Here is a 9,888-nt window from a genome sequence, read left to right as displayed (position 1 = left end):
CTGCTTGTGGGCAAGCCAACCAGGATAAAACACGAAATAAAATTCTTTTCTTTTCACACACAATGCCACATAATTGACCACGCGTCACCACCCAACAAATTGAACTGATTTTCTTCTGCTTGTGGGCAAGCCAACCAGGATGAAACACGAAATAAAATTCTCTTCTTTTCACACACAATGCCACATAATTGACCACGCGTCACCACCCAACAAATTGAACTGATTTTCTTCTGCTTGTGGGCAAGCCAACCAGGATAAAACACGAAATAAAATTCTTTTCTTTTCACACACAATGCCACATAATTGACCACGCGTCACCACCCAACAAATTGAACTGATTTTCTTCTGCTTGTGGGCAAGCCAACCAGGATGAAACACGAAATAAAATTCTCTTCTTTTCACACACAATGCCACATAATTGACCGCGCGTCACCACCCAACAAATTGAACTGATTTTCTTCTGCTTGTGGGCAAGCCAACCAGGATAAAACACGAAATAAAATTCTTTTCTTTTCACACACAATGCCACATAATTGACCACGCGTCACCACCCAACAAATTGAACTGATTTTCTTCTGCTTGTGGGCAAGCCAACCAGGATGAAACACGAAATAAAATTCTCTTCTTTTCACACACAATGCCACATAATTGACCACGCGTCACCACCCAACTTATTGAACTGATTTTCTTCTGCTTGTGGGCAAGCCAACCAGGATAAAACACGAAATAAAATTCTTTTCTTTTCACACACAATGCCACATAATTGACCACGCGTCACCACCCAACAAATTGAACTGATTTTCTTCTGCTTGTGGGCAAGCCAACCAGGATGAAACACGAAATAAAATTCTCTTCTTTTCACACACAATGCCACATAATTGACCACGCGTCACCACCCAACAAATTGAACTGATTTTCTTCTGCTTGTGGGCAAGCCAACCAGGATGAAACACGAAATAAAATTCTCTTCTTTTCACACACAATGCCACATAATTGACCGCCATGATTTTTTATTTGACTTTTTGTCACTAAAACTTGATTTAAAAAAAAACACTATTTTTTCATTTCATATGTTTTAGAGGACATGAGGACATGACAATGCCAACTTTTCAGAAATTTCCAGGTTGTGCAAAAAATCTTTGAGAATCAATACTGATTTTTTCAAAAAATCTAAATATTGGTCGCAAAAATTTTTCAACCTCAAAATTTTTTTGCGACCAATATTTCGATTTTTTGACAAAAATAGTGTTGATTCCAAAATTCATAACTTGGTCAAAGATTTTTTGCACAACCTGAAAATTTCTGAAAAGTTGGCATTTTATGTACTCTAAAACATATCAAAATATGAAAAAAAATAAAAATACTGTTTTTTGCAAATCAAGTTTTAGTGACAAAAGGTTAAATAAAAAATCACCAAAAATTGTTTTACGGTGTAGATATTTCTTCTAAATTATTTAATGCACCATTAATGCATTAAGGTTTAAAAGTTTAAAAGTATTTTTACACAAAAAGAAACTGGTGGAATCATGTCACATGCCAAGACAATGATGCAATGACCACAGATAAACAGATGTAAATCTGATTAAAAATCCATCAACCAAAAATTTAACGGTAATTTTGTTCAGTGTGCTTGTTCACAACTAGATGGCCATTTTTTATCCTCATAATTGCCTGCTTTGATTAAACAATTATAGCTGGAATTAAGAATTGAAAATCCTCATGCTCGATAGTTCTGCCACATAAAGAAGGTATAAGACTATGACAAACAAACAAATAAACTCGCAATGTTTGGTGTTTGACTGTTTGCCAAAATCACAAACTTGTGCGCGGTCAACTCGCAAACATAGCCAAATTCATGCAGACTTTTCTGTAAAAAAATGCAGGAAAACTCTCAAACTGTTGAAAAGGGCGAGTTTATTTGTTTTTTTTTTTCTCATAGTCTAATAGCTGCTTATTGGTCAGATCAATAAGAGAAACTTGATTTTTAAAAAACTGATTCATTTGGTAAGATGTTTTGTTTTGTTACATGGTGTTGAAAAGTTCATGTAGAAATCTCGAGAACTATTTTAACAAAATTGATTTAGTTTAAATTGCATTCAATTATATTTCCAACAAATGGATAAAGTTGCTGGCTATTTGAACTGAGTGAGTAAAACAATCAAAACTCAATCTTACTTTGTTGAATTCTTGAAAGATCCAATAGAAGTATCCAATTACTACATGATGGAAAAGTATAGAGAAAATGAAGCAGCAAACAAATGTCAATTTTATGTATTTAGAGTACTAGCTATCGTAACAATAAATAGCAACTAAACTCATCAATGCATTCACACACGTACACACTTTTAGAGCTGGTATTTTGTAAAATTGATATAATACGACGCTTTATACATATGAATGACTCTATATTGAAAGAAAATTGCTACCTATACTATAAGAATGCCGTAGAGAATTAGCATAGTAGCGAGTAATTAATTCTGAATAAAAATGCATAAAAGTTGTATTATTCAGAAGCAAAAACAAAACAAAGAATTTCTGCATTTGAAAGGCTTTGTTATTTGAAACCTGTCATAATACTTTGTAACAAAAAGGAAACCAACGCACTCCTAGCAGATTTCAGATCGAAATCTTTTTGTAAAATGAGTCAGAGTGATCGCTCCAGTATTCGAACAAAATGAACAAAATAATTACGAAAGATGCATGGTAAACATATCTACTAAACGTGATTATATTATAGAACAATCTGTGCAAGGCTCTTAGAGAAAAATAAAGGAAAACAATATCAACACAAACAAAAAACACAACGTAGAGGTCGAAAAATGTGCTAAGTAAGCTACACACACAACAAAAATGGTTTTAAAGAACAACCGTATATAGATCAATAAGCCTGTTAATGTGCTTTATTCTCGGTAAAATTTAAAACGCATGACGTGTTTACACATAAAATACAATACTATATCAGTGCGAAAATCATTTGAAAAAAAAAACAATTAGAATAAAGTAATAACACATAACAATGATGCTTATGATGACTTTTACAAACACCTTATAGGCTATCCTTTTAGAATCCTAGTTATTAGTGGAAAACAAATCATAATGAGGGCATGTGAAACAAAACATATTTATACCAAAAAAGGAAACTTGAGTTTAGGTGCAACTTGCCAAATTTAAGCTTTTAATAATTTAAAAAAATGCATTTCCAAAGGAAGAAAAGTTAAAAAAGACGAACACTACACCTTTGTGTGAAATCTATGCTCAACAAGTCGACAACAAGATCTTGGAAATTATCGCATTATTTTATATGCATTTGAGAGTTTGCAGTGTATGAAGTTTTGTCACACTATTGTTCTTTTATACACATACACAAACATCACACAGGCATACACGTGACATTGCAAATATTATGTGTTCAAAAGGAAACATCTGTCCTGACACAGGAAGATAAGTTTCACCCAAGTAGGCTGTACAGTTTCAGTGCTTTCATCCGTGATGGAACAAAGGAATTTCTTTTGAAATCTATTTGACATTTTTTTTCAAAAAACCGTTTGTTAGATTAATTAAAATTGGGAAAACAAATTTATGCGTTCACATTTTTATTGGCAAGTTTTATTAATTGCCAATTTGTTTCAACAACATTATAAGTTTTTATTTTCCGTGGTCTAATTCAAAGATATATAAAAGTGAAAAGTATCAGTTGCAAACAAAAGCCTAGTTCTTATTTTTATATATGATACATGTTTAATGTTTTTTTAGTATGAGATGAATATGATATAAAAACGATTCCATTCTTTTGAAAGCATTGTTACTTTATTTAAATCACAAATCATATATATCTAGTGTATACCAAATCCACACTAACAAATAAAAAAAATACGATAAAAAAGACAAATGCTTTTATTGTGGAATTACACTGCACACAACGAAACACACACACACACAAACACACACACACACACAACACACACACACACACACACAATAGGGAATCGGTGCTAGCCTGCCATTCTAAACGTCGTTGGTTCGAGCCCGATCAGAGAGTAGATTAAAAAAAAACATTTATTGTTTACACGACGGCACGTGATGATAGCAACATTGCTGAAGCGCTTAACCAACTCGAAGCGTTTCAGAAATGAAAGTTGATCGCGTTAGACTCGAACAGCGATATGCCATGCAACGTTTCGCATACTGTACTTCGATGCGAATTGCCTCTTCGCTTGAAACAGTTGCGTCTCGCGACGCTTGACATGCAACGCTTCCCTCAGGCGTGCAACATTTGTTGCACACGGAGGCTTGCCCGTCGAACCGTCAAACGTGTTGAACGGAAATAGTAAACTTAAAAAAACCAAGAACGATTGATTTATTGTAGGTAGGCACACCGCAGGGCCGTACTATATACTAGCAACTTCTAGCAGATCTATACAAAGAAAATGTTCTTTAGCCAGCACTTCTGTGTACATCACATCGAGTTGAAGATGTTTAAACTGAGAAAAAAAGTTAGTGGAAAAGCAACAAGAAACAATGTTTGTACCCAAACACGTATCAGAGACTAGGAAAAGAATACATATCTACTATATATTTATACATACGACATATGTATTTTGTAGAATAAATTATTTTAATAAAAAGGTGCCGTTGCGAACGGAAAAAGTATGAAGAGAATATTTTATAAGGAAATAACAGAGTAAAACGGTAAACGAAAATGTAACACAACAAATATATATATATTTAGAGAACAAATATGAAAAAAAAACTTAAATGCTACCCTCACATCCATATTTTATCAAAAATAAAACGAAAGCAGAAAAAAACAAGAAATGCAAATAAAAAACACACAGAAAATGTTTCACTAAAGATAACAAAGGGACAAAATTATAAAGTAAATACCACTTGAATGGAGAACAACTTATCAAGCAAGAATCTAGTTCAACAATTTATTAAATGCTGATTTTCAGCGTGGTATTTACCGCAAGTTGAAGGTAGCAGAAATATAAAGGCTTACAAAAAATACATGGTAACAAAATTGACAGCATCTAATACAGACTATCAAATGATAAAAATGAATAAATACAATTTAAAGTACGCTTCAGTTACGTTATTTTGGATGACACTTCCATATCCCAAGAAAAGGAGAACAATACACATAAGTAGAGCGCAATAACCTGATGCACAAAATGCACATTTATCTCAAAATATCTGTGTATTTTCATTAGGTTTAGAGCCTCGTAGGACCAGTTGGCCCAAAGCTACTAAATTTTAACTAAAGAACTCCAGGCACTCACTGGATATGCTATGCTTCTATTAAATTTGTGTTATGCTGTCTATTTTTGTGCTGCTGTACTAGAGCAAAACTGCACTGGCTTACCAATTTCGTTGGGACACGAACAGTCATAAACATTGGCTAGGTTTCGATTAGGTGTCGATGAGTGAGTTCTCATCCCTTTTTTTAAGCTGGATCAGTTCAAGAACTCCAGCTACAATACCTCTCGAAAAAAACCCTGTCTATTTTTTAATCAAAAATGACATTTTGCCATTTGTTATTGTTATTACAAAGAGAATTTGAATTCTTTTTTTAAATAGTAGTTTTTTGTTTTAACTAATTTTGATTAATTATACATGTTGTGAAGGGCAATTGTACCAAATTTATCAAACTATGCAAAACCACCACTTGTTTTAAATTAGCCTGCCATGTTTCTCATGTTATGATTTCTTTTGAACATGCTCATGCCGATGACTAGTTTATAAGTACCAGTTAGTTAATCATCCAATCGGCCATATTTGTCCATCAAAACCATTCATTCCGCGCTGTCAGTAAGTAGTGGCAGCTTGCTGCAAACGTTTTCATTATACAATTTGTCTGATATATTCAATCATCACCATTAATGACACAGCTGGGTTACCCCTCTTTTTTGTTGTTGTACTTCTTGTTGTTGCGTTTGTTTGCGGCCCATTCGATCCGACCCTGACCTTCCGGGGCTTCGAATCCAATCGCGTTCTCGACCACGAGGTTGATGTTTCAGCACTCACTTCGTCAAGACCCGCTGCCGCAAGCCAAATTGATGGATGCTAATCCCAACACGAGCAGTATTTCCCGCGCGTTTCTCACGACACTAATCGCGGCCCACGTCGCAACGGTCCTCTTGACATAGGTCAAACTGTTTGAGATTTTCAGAATTTCTGATCTACTAAGCCACCTTCCGGGCTTCCGGACGATTCGGAACTTGTGACAGGATTGTTGGCCAGATCTGTCAACAATAAATCATGTGCCTGAAATGTCGAACTTTGCGTGATAAGATAACGGGACGGGATGGCTTCTTGTTTCAAACTGAAGGGTGAAGTCACCAGAGCAAGGTGGTTTGACCATTGGCCATCGCCCATTTGCACACTAACTGGTGCCACGAGCAAAACGGTCGGATCATCCATCACGCCACCGGACAATAAATCTTCCGGTAGGCAAATAGAACCCCGCGTCAGAACTTGATTTAGGCGATTTAGCAACAAATGGCCCATCCATTGAAGATTAAGCTGCTGATGCGCGGCTTGTTACACAGGAATATCGATGATGTTCAGATGATGCGGGATGTGACGTTTCCTCAAATTCTCTTTCAGTGGTTAAAAAAAAAGAAATGTAATTTAAATTGATTAATTTGGTAGCGTTATACTTGAAAAGGTATTGCAATAGTAGCACCTACAACTTTAAGGCCAACCAAGCCTACACGGAGAAAAATGAGCTCAAAAAGTCGAGACAAAAAAAACTGCCACACTTGTTTTTTTCTAATGTTGGTACCACTGCGCAATTTTGACATTTTGGGCGTGCACCATTCATAAGGCTATCTTCGCTTAAAAATGTGGATAGCTTCAAACACTGGTACCGTCATCTGGGGTGAATCGGGACAACGTCTGAACAGGGATACATTATTATAGAGTACTTCTGGAGCCCTTGAGTGATATGTGTGTTTTTCCGAAACTTAACGAAATTAGACGAAATTTGTGTCCAAACCCATCATATCACATATCACCCATTTTTGGAAAAGAGTGAGGAAGGCACCAACCACATAGGTGGATTATGTTAGTTTTTATAAAAATGAAGTGGTTTGGTTTTATTGAGGAAAATAGAAGTGGAAAAGAAATTTAGTGAATACAGCAGTTTTTCATTGTAAGAAGTCTCCTGGAAAAGTTGCCGGAGGATTGCAAGTGTCCTCTGCACCAACCTCTAGCGGCGGTCGTGATGAAGCGATGGAAAAATCTTAAATTTTGTGAGTTTGTTCTTTGCTACGGATGTATGTCGATGTGTGTTCTATTATGAGAATGTGTGGAGCGAGTGTGTGGGAGTGACAGATTAAGCGCGACATAGCCAGGTGTTGGTGAGCTTCCAAAAAGCTCTTGATGGCTGAATAGGGTGGCTCATGAGTTGCCCGTCGAGTGTAGGAAATCGCGTTTTCGGAGAAATCTCCCTACATTTTTGCTGATGGAAGCGCGTTGGTGGTTAACTTAAATTCAACGCGATTGTAGTTCCTATTCATAGTATTGCACCACGTTACACATGTTTAATATCATAATTTAATATAATAATCATAAGATCGCGTCGTGCTCCGCTGGTTGTCTTCTGAAATAGTAATACTTATCGTAGAATTCTTTGATTTGAACGGGTAATTTTGTTTTATTAGTTTTTGTACCGCGTTTTGCATTATTTGAGAAAATCTTTTATAATAAAATGCATCTAAACGGGAAACACATCATAAAAGAATTTGGGTAGTTACACTGAGTTTAATTTATTACTATGTAAATCTTTTTTATTCTGGTTCTTTTTTTCCACAGCCGGCTGTCTAAGAAAGAACGTTTTGGCATTTTTAATATTTCATCATTTAAATTTAAATTGACTCTAAATTAGCATCAGATATTTGCCTAGAGAATAATAATTAACTCCTTAAAATTAATAAATACAAGAACCTAAACGAGATTTTTCTCAACAGCAGCATCCGATTGCCAGCCTTGAGAATACTACAGTTAAACCTCGCATATGCACCTCATATGGGGGTTTCTTATGCGAAGCACGCATATGCGAGGTACAGGGCTTATGGGATTTTGGCTATATGGGAGACATGGGCTATATTTTTATAAAAAATCAACTAAACTATACAAATTTATACTGTTTTGGAATCGTTATGAAGTCAGCTATACAGCTACACCAAATTTACATGGTTTACGATGTTCTAGGTCATCCGAAACTTCGTCAAGTTAAGGCCTATGTGTTCAACGCCGTACACGTATGAGTTAGGCGATTTGACTGTGGTTTTTGACCACAGATCATATCCGGATAGCCTCAGGGAGGTTCAGGGACTAGTCTACCGATATGTGGAAATGTTCTGAGTCTTCTGTGGAGTCCCGGGAGGTACGACCGATGGGTCTACCGCCGTAACACGGCAGAGGTCGGTAGTTTTAGACCTCAGATCATATCCAGATAGCCTCAGGGAGGTTCAGGGACTAGTCTACCGATATGTGGAAATGTTCTGAGTCTTCTGTGGAGTCCCGGGAGGTACGACCGATGGGTCTACCGCCGTAACACGGCAGAGGTCGGTGTTTTTTGACCTCAGATCATATCCAGATAGCCTCAGGGAGGTTCAGGGACTAGTCTACCGATATGTGGAAATGTTCTGGGTCTTCTGTGGAGTCCCGAGAGCTACGCCTGAAGGGTCTACCACCGTAACAAGGCAGAGGTCGATGGTTTTTGGCCTTAGATTATATCCAGATAGACTCAGGGAGGTTCAGGGACTAGTCTACCGATATGTGGAAATGTTCTGGGTCTTCTGTGGAGTCCCGAGAGCTACGCCTGATGGGTCTACCGACGTAACTAGGCAGAGGTCGATGGTTTTTGGCCTTAGATTATATCCAGATAGACTCAGGGAGGTTCAGGGACTAGTCTACCGATATGTGGTGATGTTCTGGGTCTTCTGTAGAGTCCCGGGAGGTACGTCCGATGGGTCTACCGCCGTAACACGGCAGAGGTCGGTAGTTTTAGACCTCAGATCATATCCGGATAGCCTCAGGGAGGTCAGGGACTAGTCTACCGGTATGTGGTGATGTTCTGGGTCTTCTGTAGAGTCCCAGGAGCGGACTCTACAGAAGACCCAAAACATCATCACACATCGGTAGACTAGTCCCTGAACCTTCCTGAGGCTATCTGGATATGATCTGAGGTCAAAATCCACCGACCTCTGCCTTGTTACGGCGGTAGACCCATTGACCGTAGCTCTCGGGACTTTACAGAAGACCCAACACATTACCAGAAGTCGGTAGACTAGTCCCTGAACCTTCCTGAGGCTATCCGGATATGATCTGAGGTCAATATCCACCGACCTCTGCCTTGTTACGGCGGTAGACCCATTGATCGTAGCTCTCGGGACTTTACAGAAGACCCAGAACATTACCAGAAGTCGGTAGACTAGTCCCTGAACCACCCTGAGGTTATCTGGATATGATCTAAGGTCAAAAACCATCGACCTCTGCTTTGTTACGGCGGTAGACCCGTCGGTCATAACTCCTGGGGATCTATAGAAGACCCAGAACATCTCCACATATCGGTAGACTAGTCCCTGAACCTCCCTGAGTCTATCTGGATATAATCTAAGGTCAAAAACCATCGACCTCTGCCTTGTTACGGCGGTAGACCCATCGGTCGTACCTCCCGGGACTCTACAGAAGACCCAGAACATGACCACATACCGGTAGACTAGTCCCTGAACCTCCCTGAGGCTATCCGGATATGATCTGAGATCAAAAACCACAGACCTATATCTTGTTACGGCGGTAGACCCATCGGCCGTAACTACCGGGATCTTACAAAAGACCTATCACATCGGTAGACTAGCCCCAGAACTTCCCTGAGGCTAT

Source organism: Culex quinquefasciatus, chromosome 1 (genome assembly GCF_015732765.1).
Source record: "Culex quinquefasciatus strain JHB chromosome 1, VPISU_Cqui_1.0_pri_paternal, whole genome shotgun sequence".
Classification (NCBI taxonomy): Eukaryota; Metazoa; Arthropoda; class Insecta; order Diptera; family Culicidae; genus Culex; species Culex quinquefasciatus.
This window is presented reverse-complemented; position numbering follows the sequence as displayed.